Source organism: Xyrauchen texanus, chromosome 11 (assembly GCF_025860055.1).
Source record: "Xyrauchen texanus isolate HMW12.3.18 chromosome 11, RBS_HiC_50CHRs, whole genome shotgun sequence".
Taxonomy (NCBI): Eukaryota; Metazoa; Chordata; class Actinopteri; order Cypriniformes; family Catostomidae; genus Xyrauchen; species Xyrauchen texanus.
The window spans coordinates 47685821-47699953 of record NC_068286.1 but is presented as its reverse complement, the minus strand read 5'-3'; the positions used below and the strand labels follow the sequence as shown (position 1 = coordinate 47699953).

The 14133-nt window shown below is 40.3% G+C and overlaps 1 protein-coding gene across 1 annotated transcript in view; it reads right to left on the bottom strand.

Moving 5' to 3' along the window:
• Nucleotides 1–14133, bottom strand: part of coro2aa (coronin 2Aa) — a 40168-nt gene extending 26035 nt beyond the window's left edge. Inside the window, exons 1-2 of the mRNA XM_052137306.1 lie at nt 13998–14133; nt 2241–2266 (exon numbers count right to left, since the gene is read on the bottom strand). The gene's annotated coding sequence lies outside the window, so the exon portion shown is untranslated. The remainder of the gene's footprint in view (nt 1–2240; nt 2267–13997) is intronic.

Sequence of the window (14133 nt, the reverse complement as noted above, 5' to 3'; positions counted from 1 at the left end):
TCTCTCCCTTTCGCACCGTGTTGGCCTTTTCCCTCGCCTATTTTGTTGTTTGTTTGTTTTTTTCTCCCTCCTCTCCTCCCAGGGTGAGGAAGGCGGGATGACCACGCGGACGCAAGATACACCCCGCCCCAGGGATAGGGGGTGTACGTCATGCCGGTGGCACCCGGCCTGAGATAACGCCGGGAGGAGTGTGGAGCGGAGGGGGCGCGGCCGATCAGAATATCAGCGCCCGGTCCCCAATCGGCCTGATGAGGCGCGCAAGGGATAAAGGCGGCCGGTGACGATGGTTCGAGAGAGAGAGAATTATGGGCATGTCCGTCGTGTGTGTTTGTTTATGTGTTTTGGTTTAAGTTTTCATTAAATTATCATTTATATTGACAAGCCGGTTCTCGCCTCCTCCTTGCCCATCCTTGAGCTATTTTACAGCGGTGTTTAGGGCTTTTGGCCCAATGGTGGGATCGCGGAGTGATTTTGGTCACGCGGCTCGTGGTTTGAGGCTATTGGCCCTGACTGACCTGTTTATGGCCATGGCTCACACTGACCCGATTGTGGAAAAATGGCTACTGTGCGCCACTGACCCTGTTTCCACCTGGTATTAATATGCGTTTTCGGTGATCCGACAACATGCCTCCTGTGACCGCTTCTATTCGGATTTCAAGGGGAGGGTCTCTGATTGCATGACGACATCCATCAATCACTACGTCAGTGAGTTACTGCATGATAGTAAACTGCAAAAAACTCTTGTAAAGATAAAATAAGCATGGAAAAAATGTCTCCCAGATGCAGCTGATATTTAATCTAAGCACAAACGCAATTCTCCATATTTTATTGGAGTATCTGTATTAAATGAGCTTCAGATGTGTGCGTCTGTGTGTCTCTGCATGTTGATATCAGACACACTGTAGGAGATACGTGAAGTTTTTGCAAAAGTTCAGATCGGACATTTATTCCCTTCGATTTATTCCCGCTCATAACCGGCAATGTTTAAACTCTGGTTTTGATTGACAGGTGAGCGGTGAAGTCCAGACGCATTCAGGATGGATTGCGTTTCACACCTCAAATGCGATTTGGTCACACGTGTTTTTGACTACCTCCGAAAGTGGTTCCAGAGAGCTGATCAGAATCAGATTGTTTTGGACCCCGTTTCCACCAAACCAAAAACGCATCTTAACACCATGGGAAAATGGGGTCACTTTTGTCATTCACTCGTAGATCAGAAGTCTAGAGATGAGAAACATGAAACTAAAGATCTACAATCAACTGACACATATTATAAAGTGACTATCATATCACTTCTGAAGACATGGATTAAACCACTGGATTGCTTTTATGCTGCCTTTATGTGCTTTTTGGAGCTGCAAAGTTCTGGTCACCATTCACTTGCATCGTATGAACCTACAGAGCTGAAATATTCTTCTAAACATCTTCATTTGGAATCAGGGATGGCATGAGGGTGAATAAATGATGGGAGAATTTTCATTTTTGGGTGAACTACCCCTTTAAGCTTTAGAGTCTCCTGCAGCAAGAGACAGTTTGAACTGGGTAACAGAGGGCAAGGGAGTAAGAACTCTTACCCATTTAGTGTAATTTGATATATCAGACAGACTTGAACATGAATTAATGCCCACTTCCATTACAAAAGCAAATCTCCTTCATAGGAAATCAAGTTAAAATCATGTAACTTCAATACTGTTACACATACTATAAAATCCTTCTTTGACAGGATTTGCGTACGTTTGAGTTGTTCTGCTTTCAAAGGCTGGTGTAATGATTAACGGAGTGATGGATTAGCCAGTGTGGGTGTGGTAGTAGGTAACAATAGATATGAAATCATGGTAATAATGCCATATAGCATATTAACCGTAAAAGCACAATAACTAATATAACTAATACATTTAGGGAAGAACTCGTCCCGACAGAATGCGGATCACAGCATTGAACTTATTAAAATAAAATACTATTGTCACATTCTAATCAATAAGTTGTCGTTCAGATAATAGATGACGTCTAAATTAAGTTTCAAAAGGATTTTCAGGGATTTTTAATAAATGTATAGCCTAGAAATTCAAATAATAACAATACTAGTTGTAGGGAGTGAATCAATGCATTGGCATAATATGGCTATTTTTGTTTTTCCTTCATCTCTGCGAACCCCCTCTGGCCCGACATGAACGCAACAAGTCAGTGAAACCCAGCAGCATCACATTAATACAGTTACACTCATTGTGGAAACTACTCACCCTGTCTGTGCTGACCACACGAACACCTGAGAGAAAGAGAGAGACACACAAATGAGTGGAGAAAATACGGGAGGTCACTGTTTGCCACTTCCACAGGCAGCGTTATAAATCCATTTCCAATATCATCTCTCGTGTAATTCATGGAAGAGAAAGAAAAGAGGACAAGGAAGGAAGAGGCTGAATACAACGAGTCAAAATGCTGGCCTGCAGACAGAATGCCAGTGGCAGGTTCAGTGTCTGTGAGCAAAACAGGTAAGAGATCATGTGTTCACACTCCCTAAATGGGTGGTGCCTTACAGCAGAATGCACAGTGGAGTGGGTAGGGCTGAGGAAAAGACTAGATCTTTGTAATATTTATTAAGATGTGTCCGCTGCATGACAGACATTTGAACTGAGCAGAGGTGAAATCACACCAGCATGATTGCATGTCAAGGAAAGCTCAGCTGCGGCACGATCTAAACGCAACAATGTATCGCCGAAACAAACCACTTAAAACTCTATACATGTAGCATTTCTGCATCAGGATTCTTTTGATTGTAAATTCATTTGATGGTCATTTTGTGTCTGCAGAACTTGAAAACATTTGTTAGATATAGACAAAGGAATCAGTTCATTCAACTTTATTTACTTGGAGATGTGTCACACAAATAAGATTTAGTGACTAATGGCAACTTGTGCTTAATTTAATAGCTGAGGTCATTAATGCACACACATATATATATATATATATATATATATATAACTTGATGCATGTACTGCTGTACTTCAGCTATGCATATTCACAAATGTATGTTTCTGAGTAGAAGCTATTTATTTTGATATGTTCTGGTTGTTGAGCCTGCAAACACACCAGCAGAAACATCACTCACATCAGCTCGCAATCATTTACATTTACATTTATGCATTTGGCAGACACTTTTATCCAAAGTGACTTATAGAGCACTTATTACAGGGACAATCCCCCCGGAGCAACCTGGAGTTAAGTGTCTTACTCGAGGACACAATGGTGGTGACTGTGGGGATCAAACCAGCAACCTCCTGATTACCAGATTACCAGTTATGTGCACTTATTACAGGGACAATCCCCCCGGAGCAACCTGGAGTTAAGTGTCTTACTCGAGGACACAATGGTGGTGACTGTGGGGATCAAACCAGCAACCTCCTGATTACCAGATTACCAGTTATGTGCATAGAACACTACACCACCACCACTCCAATCAATACTAAATAAGTCAGAACCAGCATATTCAGACTGATGCATTGAAGAACCCCACATGTCAGCATTAGCACATGTTATAACTTATTTGACTTGTAAATAAGAGGGTAACACAAATACACTGGAAATGAGAAATGGGAGTCGTAAAAGTGGTGGGGCGGCATTGGATTACTGGCTCAATATGGACTGTAAACACACTCCGGTCCACAGATCAGAGCGGTTCCACTTCTATCAAATGAGCTCAAAATGGGCTTGGATGGTGATTGTGCACAGGGATGGAGCTGGAAGTTGAAAGTGAACACCTACAAGGTATAAGATGATCGATACAGATACCTCTTTTTGCTGACTGGCTTCAGTAAGCAGTAACATCTGAGCTTTCTCACTGCCATTAACCTCATTGTTCCGGCTCTGTTATCAGAGCAATTAGAGAGCAGCTTGACATGGAGGCCTCAGAAGCTGAATAATGTCTCGAGATTACAGACATTATACCGATGACTAACAACAGCAGGGGAAAAGCTCTTTCAGTTTGGAAAGAGCTGCAATCAGTCAAAAGGTGTTTGATCCCAAAGGGCGGGAGGGTGGGGGGTTTGCATTTTGCATTAAAACACCTGGTTTCGGTTTCTGGGCCATTAATACCTCACCAAATCGTATGGCCGGGACACTGACACTATGGAAATGTATTGCCTTTAAGCATCCAGCTAGGGCATGGTCTGTTGTTATACTAATTGTCTGTAAATGTGTAGAAAGACTCTGAGATGATGAGCTGATGAATGTCCGCTGTGAGCTCTATTGCACAGGAGGTCTGGTTTGGAAACATGGCAAAAGTAAATGTTTATTTTTTTTTATATTAAAGCAGATCTTTTATATTTAAGCACACTTAACTTTCTTTTCGAGTCATTTCTTGAATTGTTTTTAAATAAATATTAAATTTACCAATATTTATAATATTTGCATCTCATGTGAAGGTGAATATCTATGAACACATTAACGTTAAAGCGGTTACACATTGTTGAATATTGCTCTGTGGGCTCAGTACTAGGTTAGGATGAGGCCAAAAAACGAAACTGTGAATATTTCCAAGTTAGTACAAATTTGTGTAATCAGGTTTTGCATTTGCCCACCCCACACATACTGGCGGTTTGCTTTGCAAATAGTGTGCTGGATCACTGAGACACTTGAATGACTTTTGGGCTTTGTGGAAAAACCACTGATTGATCTGCTGAAATCAAGAAGGTGAGCCTGAGTTTTGTTTTGTTTGATTTATTGCGTAAAGAACAACACACTAAAAATGTACCGAATCTAAAACACGTGACTCGTTTGCACCCGTTTATTGTTTCTAAAAGTGGAAAGGTTCAATTTGACTTTCAAAGATAATATTTGAATGACAATTTTCCTCCTTGTAGAGAAAAATGGCTTCTGAGGCTCACCTGTTTACCTGCTTACAGAAAAAAGCCTGTCGTGGTAGGGAAATGTATGGATAATAATGATGTTTGAAATATGGGAGGAGTTACAAGATTGTGTTTGTGTGTGTGCATGCATGTGCAGGGCTCAAGATTAAGGATTTCTGACTCCAGTCAGGTCTCCTAAGCAACCAAATTGGCCCGGTTGCTAGGGAGGGTAGTGTCACATGGGGTAACCAAATTGACCTGGTTGCTAGGGAGGGTAGAGTCACATGGGGTAACCAAATTGGCCCGGTTGTTAGGGAGGGTAGAGTCACATGGGGTAACCAAAATGGCCCGGTTGCTAGGGAGGTTAGAGTCACATGGGGTAAACAAATTGACCCGGTTGCTAGGGAGGGTAGAGTCACATGGGGTAACCAAATTGGCCCGGTTGCTAGGGAGGTTAGAGTCACATGGGGTAAACAAATTGACCCGGTTGTTAGGGAGGGTAGAGTCACAAGGGGTAACCTAAATGGCCCGGTTGCTAGGGAGGTTAGAGTCACATGGGGTAAACAAATTGACCCGGTTGCTAGGGAGGGTAGAGTCACATGGGGTAACCAAATTGGCCCGGTTGCTAGGGAGGGTAGAGTCACATGGGATATCCAAATTGTCCCGGTTGCTAGGGAGGGTAGAGTCACATGGGGTAACCAAATTGGCCTGGTTGCTAAGTAGGGTAGAGTCACATGGGGTAACCAAATTGTCCCGGTTGCTAGGGAGGGTAGAGTCACATGGGGTAACCAAATTGACCCGGTTGCTAGGGAGGTTAGAGTCACATGGGGTAAACAAATTGTCCCGGTTGCTAGGGAGGTTAGAGTCACATGGGGTAAACAAATTGGCCCGGTTGCTAGGGAGGGTAGAGTCACATGGGGTAACCAAATTGACCCGGTTGCTAGGGAGGTTAGAGTCACATGGGGTAAACAAATTGGCCCGGTTGCTAGGGAGGGTAGAGTCACATGGGGTAACCTCCTCGTGGTCGCTATAATGTGGTTCTCACTCTCGGCACTACGTCTCCATGGTAACGCTCAACAAGTCACGTGATAAGATGCACAGATTGACGGTCTCAGACACGGAGGCAACTGAGATTCGTCCTCCGCCAGTCGGATTGAGGTGAGTCACTACGCCAGCACGAGGACTCAGAGCGCATTGGGAATTGGGCGTTCCACATTGGGGAGAAAAATGGGAGAAAATAAAGAGATAAAGGATTCCTACTTCTGGTCTGGTTGGACAAGTAGATCAGATTTTAAATTGCCCTGCTGATATTTTCACATGCCAACTAAAAAAAAGGATACATTTGTATTTTTGCATGTAGGATACATTTTTAAATGTAGTTTTTAAACATAGATATTCGCATTTTCCTTTAAATGTTGACTTTCTTATCATAAGTCATTCACAATTTTAACCAAATCACATCTATCTAAACCAGCAAAATAATGTTACCTAGACAAAGAGTTTAAAATCAGCACAACAATGTTCAATTATGCACTTGAAAACCAATAAGTTTGCATCAAAACACATGTACAAGACCAACAAATGTAACACAGTGTTACAATGCGGCACTGGCACAACTGGGCGAGCGACAGTTCCATCAACCGGCTATTTAGGAGCACACTTCCATCTCTGTTACGTCATAGTTAGATGACATTACTATCATTCTAAAATGCAGAAAATACTAATAATGGAAATTTGAAGCTCCAAAAAGCACATAAATGCAGCATAACAGTAATCCATGTGCCTCCAGTGGTTTAATCCATGTCTTCAGAAGTGATATGATAGATGTGGATGATAAACAGATCAATATTTAAGTCATTTTTTTTCCTTTTACAATAAATCTACTTTCAAACAGCCCTCCTACGCACATTCACATACGTTCTTCTTCAGTTTTTGCTGATTTGCATTCTTTGTGCATATCACCTCCTGGACCTTTGTGCAAATTTGATTTATTTATTTATTCTTTGCCTTTGCTTTATTCCTATTTTTTCTTTCACCTGCCTGACCAGTAGGTGGCGATATGCACAAAGAATACTAATCGCTAAAGAACAGAAGAAGAAGACTCAGTCCTCTCTTGAATGTGCATAGGATGGCTGGTAAAAGTGAAAGTGGAGATTTATAGTAAAAAAAGGACTTAAATATTGGTCTTTTTCTCACCCACACCTTTCATATCACTTCTGAAGTCATGGATTAAACCCCTGGAGTCTTATATATTATTACTTGCATTGTATGAACCTACAGAGCTGAAACATTGTTCTAAAAATCTTAATTTGTGTTCTGTAGAAGAAAGTCACACACATCTGGGATGGCATGAGGGTGAATTTAAGTCCTTTTTAACTATACATTCTCCTTCCTACTCAGTAGGTGGTGATATGCATAAAAAAATGTGGATCACCAAAAACACAAGAAGAATGTGAAAGTGAAAGTGGAGATTTATAGTAAATAAGGACTTAAACTTTGATCTGTTTCTCATCCACACCTATCATATCACTTCTGAAGACATGGATTAAACCACTGGAGTCTTTTGGATTACTTTTATGCTGCCTTTATGTGCTTTTTGGAGCTTCAAAGTTCTGGTCACCATTCACTTGCATTATATGGACCTACAGAGCTGAAATATTCTTCTAAATATCTTCATTTGTGTTCTGCAGAAGAAAGAAAGTCACACACATCTGATGAGAGAATTTTAATTGCTTCGAGGGGTTTGTTGCAACTGGCAATTATTAATTTCAATTGATAGAATTTACATTAAATGCGTACTTTGCACGTCGAATTCAAATGCAAAGTATAGGGATGTATTCTATATGTTAAACATGCTTAATGAGTGCATCTGAAATGCACAAGTCTGTCCTCTGCGAAATTGCTGGCTGTGATATTATGGACATTGGAAACCAAACAGATCCACATAAAAAACGTTTGTTTAAATCAATAATTGCCCATTCATGATAAGTTCATTCATATAGATGAGGAACACTATTCAGTCTGAGCGCAATATAGCAAACAATACAGTCATCTGCTCATCTGCGGCATTTAGAAGAGCTCATGAAACATAAAACTAAATCAATATGTTTATTGTCTAATAGAAGGAAGGGTACTGTATACACAAACTGTATAATGAGCAGAGGAGAGAGGATGCTGGGAAAGGCTCTTTAATTGTTTTCAGAGTGGTTACAGTAACTGTGACGTAAAACGAATAATGATGGAAACAGTTTAGCAGCCAGCGAATGTGATGTGCTGCACAACCGAGACACCATCGACACATGCATATGCAAACTACTGCGGTCACCATAGAAGAAGAGAATGTAGTCTCAGTGGATTCTCTGTGAGTTTAGAATAATCTAATGTGATGTCAACACCGTTTAAAAGACTTTAATCTCACATTAAGAGTGTTTACTATAGCTTCCTCTTTCAGTACAGGCACATTCACACCAGATACACCTGTGACGTTAAACTCAAATGGTGTTTTCACCAGGTTGCTACAAGCCGTGAAAAGGCTTTTTTTGTATGTAAATAAAAATGTAAAAAGTGTTCAAGGGTGCACAAGTAAAAGAAGTGAATCTTGGGCAGGGCTACTGGCCCTAAACTTGTTGAGCGGGTGGGGGGCCACACCGGCCCGCTCGGTTCTCCTGATGGCCCTGATCGGCCCCAAAGTGTGTCGGCCCACCGGGAAAAAGCCCGGTATGCCAGATTACAAATCCAGCCCTCATCTTGGGTCTTGCCAATACTCTCTCTTGACAAAATGTCATTTTGAATGCTTTTATAATGCTTTTGATTCTTTTTAATAAGCCAGTGGCCGTACACTGAAAGATAAGCTCAACAAGCGTAACCTGTGAAAATAAATGCGTCCGCTTGCTAACATACATACTTGGAACATATTTAGCTGGACATAATTTGCATTAATATTTACAACACAAAATAAGGTGAACTTCTTTTTTTTAAGTTTTAAGTGGAACTAACTCAAACAGGTTCTGTACTTGAATAAATGAAGCATGTTTGTTTGGCCAGAATAAACAGATTTGAGGCATTTCACATTGAGATTTTAACTCTAGTAAAACTGACGTTGTTTCACTGTTATTTCATATAAAGTCACCATTAGGGTGATTACTGATTTCGGTAACACCTTAGAATACTGTATCTTACTTCATGCATAACTAATAAGGAATTACTACACTCCCAAAATGAGTCATTACAGCAAATTTAGTATTTTTGGCCTGTGTGGTCAATTGCTTTGTGACTAGCCAACTTACCTCAGGTAGGTTTATGATTTATATACAGTATAGTGTGTGTGTGTCTCTTGTGTTCCTCAGCACATATCACATTACATTGGGGTAAATGATTCCTGTATGTAAGGCAATGACTGAGGGGAAGGGAACATACAGGGAACCCCTGAGTAATTAATAAAGAATTACCACATAATTATGAGGGAAATACTTACAACCTGGAACAGTTGTGTCATACAGGCCAAAACTACTAAATTCACTGTAATGACTCATTTTGGGAGTGTAGTAATTCCTTATTAGTTATGCATTAAGTAAGATACAGTATTCTAAAGTGTTACCGTGATTTCTTTAATGATGTGAATCAAGGGACTCAAGTTTAATGATTACAGTCATTATTTTACCCTGAGCCGATTAAATGAATAGAAACAGTATTAATATAGTATTAATGTTAACGTTAAATGTGCTATTAGTTGTTAAATATTATTTGTATGACATAAGATTTATTATGTAAATAAAGTTGAAGGAACTGACACATTTGTGTATGTCTAACAAATGCTTTCTAGTAACGATGACATAAAATAAAGTTGAATTTACTTATTAAGCGTGACGCAAAAATGCTTCATATATATTTTAAGTACATTTAACATCTTAATTTTTTTTACTTGTATCTTCTTATTACGTCTTTTGTATAGTTGAGAATTGGTCAGATTTAGGCGTAGGTAGGGCTGGATTGGTAATGTGGCATACCGGGCATTTTCCCGGTGGGCCGACACACTTTGGGGCCATTGGGAGAACCGGGCCGGTCGCGAAACGGGCCGAGATAAGCTGAAATGAGCTGCCGCGTTACACCGAACGGCCCACGAAATGGTGCCGTGACACCGTTTGCCGTGAGGACAGAGACTCCCCCCTAAAACCATTTGTGCCAGTTTCTATGTAAAATCCCAGGCCGATTTCTCTTCCCAGTCCATCCCTGGGCATAGGGGTGTGGTTAGGTGCACAAAATTACTGGGACTAAATGTACCTGCCTGTTACATGTTCAATATGGTTGATAATTGGTTACATTTAGTAAAGAGGTTGGGTTACTGAATCTTAAATATCTATCCGATAATATAATGTAACTAAATAATGTATTTCTACGTATAATAAAACACGTGACAAACCGCGTTTGCAAAAATGAAAGTCTGTGATTCTATGAAACCAGGTGTCAAAATAAGCAATGGACACAATAAAGATTTGTAGATAAACAAAAGCAGATTTGCAAATGTGCAGATGTCTTGCGCTGTGTTTGAAACAGCACGCAGCCATATGACTTTACAAACACATGACAAGGATGTAGTACACACTGAAGTCAGTATGCAAATGAAGGTGTCGAAAGCTTATTGAATTAGTTTCCTGATTGCCTCTCATGTGGCATGGACGGGACATGTACCGAGCTCAGAACGCTACATCACATTTATTGCAGCATAGTGTGTAAATACATGTTGAATTAAGATTAAGACCAAGAATGTGGTAAACACGGTCCACTGATGATGACATCATACTGCAAAAGATCACTACATAGTGTTTCATTAGCCGAACTGATGCTGCTGAATGACTCCACGTCGAGCTAGAAGGGAAAAGCTCAAATAAGCCCTTCTTATCGTGTACATCATGAAAACCTGTATGTCAATATTTATGGAATGTTGAGGGGATAACCCATCCCAAAATACAATCGAAGAATGTACCGTATGAGAGGTCTACTGGCCTGTAGTCATACCCGCTCCACCCTAAAACTACAAGCAGGACAAGAGAGGAAGCATGCACACGGTTAAGTTAGCCTTACATGGTCCTTATTTTGGGAACTGATCTCACAATTTAACATTTAATAAGCATAATGCACCAAATACTGTTCTGTTTATGGGTAGTATGAAGTTTGTCACATAGGCTCTATTTTCCCGGGCGCAATTTTCGTGCCAGTGGGTGGAATAGTTTGCACTATCTGTGGGTGTATACATGCAAACTGTGGGTGTGGAGCGGAGGGGGGCGGGGCCAGGTCGGAATATCGCGCGCCCGGTCCCCAATCGGCCCGATGAGGGATAAAGGCGGCCGGTGACGATGGTTCGAGAGAGAGAGAGAATTACGGGCATGTCCGTCATGTGTGTGTTTATGTTGATGCTTTTGGTTTAAGTTTGCATTAAATATTGTTTATGCTGACAAGCCGTTTCTCGCCTCCCCTTGCCCATCCTTTAGCTGTTACTGTGGGTTTATTGTATGTTAATAAAGTGGCACAAAGCACAATTGACTTTCTCCTGAGAAACAGGTCATTGCATTAAGACTGTTAATACTATGTTAGTAAATCAACTTGATTAATAATACTTACATTATCTATAATCTAATGGAGCCTACATCCACATCCTGAAGAGTAACACATTATCCGTGAGTATCAACGGAGCGCGTCACTGTCATATATGACTGATATCAAGGGTGTAGGTTTGGTTTGAAAGTTGGAAGGGCCGTTGCAAGGAGGATCATATTTAAAATGTTGATGCAAAATTACATTTTAAGATTATGGGGAGAATTGACACCTCTTCACATTTTTTCCCCACTTTCTGCTTTCCAATTCCCATCATATTGCCATCCCAAATCAATTATCTGTGCAGTTATCCACCCCTTCTTCTTTTTTCGGCTGCTCCCGTTAGAGGTCGCCACAGCAGACTATCCGTGATCCGCATATTTGGCTTGGCACAGGTTTTACACCGAATGCCCTTCCTGATGCCACCCCCACTCTCACACCTACGGGGCAATTTAGAGTCTCCAATTCACTTAACCTGCATGTCTTTAGGACTGAGGGGGAAACCGGAGCACCCGGAGGGGACCCACTCGACCCCGGGACCTTCTCGCTGTGAGGGGACAGTGCTACCCACTGAGCCAGCGTGCCCCCAAATTTAAGGTGTGTTTCTCAAGAGAGTGCTCATCAGCTATAAAAACAGAATCCTTTGGGATTATTAGGATGGTTTGTTTTTTACTTGGAAAACATTTGCACACCAAAATGATGCTTATAGTGAAAATCTTTACACTATAATCTTTAATCATTTTAAGGGTTGGACCAAAGATATGGAAATCCGCTCGAGAAATCTCCAGAAAAATATATTTTTTAAATATGTTTTTAATTATGTAATCACAAATGACTGTGATTGGTGCATCCTGAAGCGGTCAGGCAATAATTTACACATAAATAATGAAACTCAGAAACTTGAATAGTCATTAAAATGAAAATAGAAACAAACTATAAAGTTAAAGTATTTACTATGTGGTAAAATTGCCCAAATGTTTGTCGGGACATTTGCAAATATCTAAAAGTTGGTCGGGACACGTCCACACCTTCCATCCCTAAATCTACGCCTTTGCCTGACATTCAACAAGGACGGACTTCATGCACAAGAGCACAAAGCATATATTTCTATTCTTCTAATTAATTGCATGCAGAATGACTTTACACAACCAACTTCTCCTGTCTTTGTTGATATCACTGCTGCTCAACAGAGGATGGACTTTATAATAGGACATAAATGGTACAATAAACAGAGAAAAACCTCAGAATTAAATTGCACTTGACCCATCCCATTAGCGCATTGTGAGCACTATTTTACCAGATGCCCATAGACTTTCCCCCTCACAATTTTATTCAACTTTCACCTTTTTTTAAAGACAGACGACCACAGTGAAAAGACTCGGTGTAGCCGTGCCGAGGGCTCAGGGGCTTGTTTGCACACAGCCACACCTCCATTTGACATGTCTCACCCTGAGGACTTTGACACCTGGCAACCATCTTAACCCGTCTTTCTATATGTATCTGGTCTCATTCAGTCACCCAGACATACCATTACCTCCACTTAGTAATTAAACACATGCATGACAGTCATCATGGCATCCAGACGAAACGTGTCATGCATTTGGGCAAGCTGACTCGTCCTGATGTTTGCGTGCCTGAAAATAACATGCAATGTATGATATTTGCTATTTGTTGTGAGTATTTTTAAGAGTAAATGCAGAATAATTCTGCAGGGCTCCGTAAAACAGCAAGCCCTCAAATCCTCGCCTACAGCTAAATAATGCAAGACAAATCTTGCAGTTATATGGCATATTTATAATAATAACAACTTTATTTTTATGGCACCTTTTAGCGATTTAGCACAAAGTGCTTCACAGAACATAAAATCAAAACACAGTAAAATACAATGCATTCACATAATAATATATAGTGTTGTAGATATATATATATATATATAGTAAAAAAGGACTTAGATATTGATCTGTTTCTCACCCACACCTGTCATATCACTTCTGAAGACATGGATTAAACCACTAGAGTTTTATTGATTACTTTTATGCTGCTTTTATGTGCTTTTTGGAGCTTCAAAGTTCCATTCACTTGCATTGTACCTACAGAGCTTAAACATTCTTCTAAAAGTCTTCATTTGTGTTCTGCAGAAGAAATAAAGTCAAACACATCTGGGATGGCATGAGGGTGATTAAATGATGATTTCAGGGGTGAATGATTCATGACATCAACTCACATTTGGAGCAGTCCATCAGTCTTTACAAGAAAAGTTACTTTATTACATTCTCCATTTCACACATTTGTTATTACAGCACTGAAAAAACACGAAGTAATTTTTTTGATCAGATAAAAGATGAGCTTGTGCAAGACCACATAGTGATGGGATAAAGGTTACAATTCAATTATAACAAAATTTAACAACAACAAAAAATGTTGCAGTATTTCTCAAACTCACTCTGCTATTCTGAGGACTCATATATCATGCCAAAAAAATTAAATGACATGGGATAATAAAATAAAAAACAAAAACACTGCCATTAACAACAACCAAGTGATAATTATGAGATTTCTTACCTTAGTGATGGTCATACAATATGAAGAGAAATGACGTCTAGATCCGCGTGTTATTAAACGCTCATAAAAGAGTCACTGAGATGTGTGAGAGAGACAGATTACAGGATGCCGCAGTGTTTGAGGTGAGGTGCGGGCA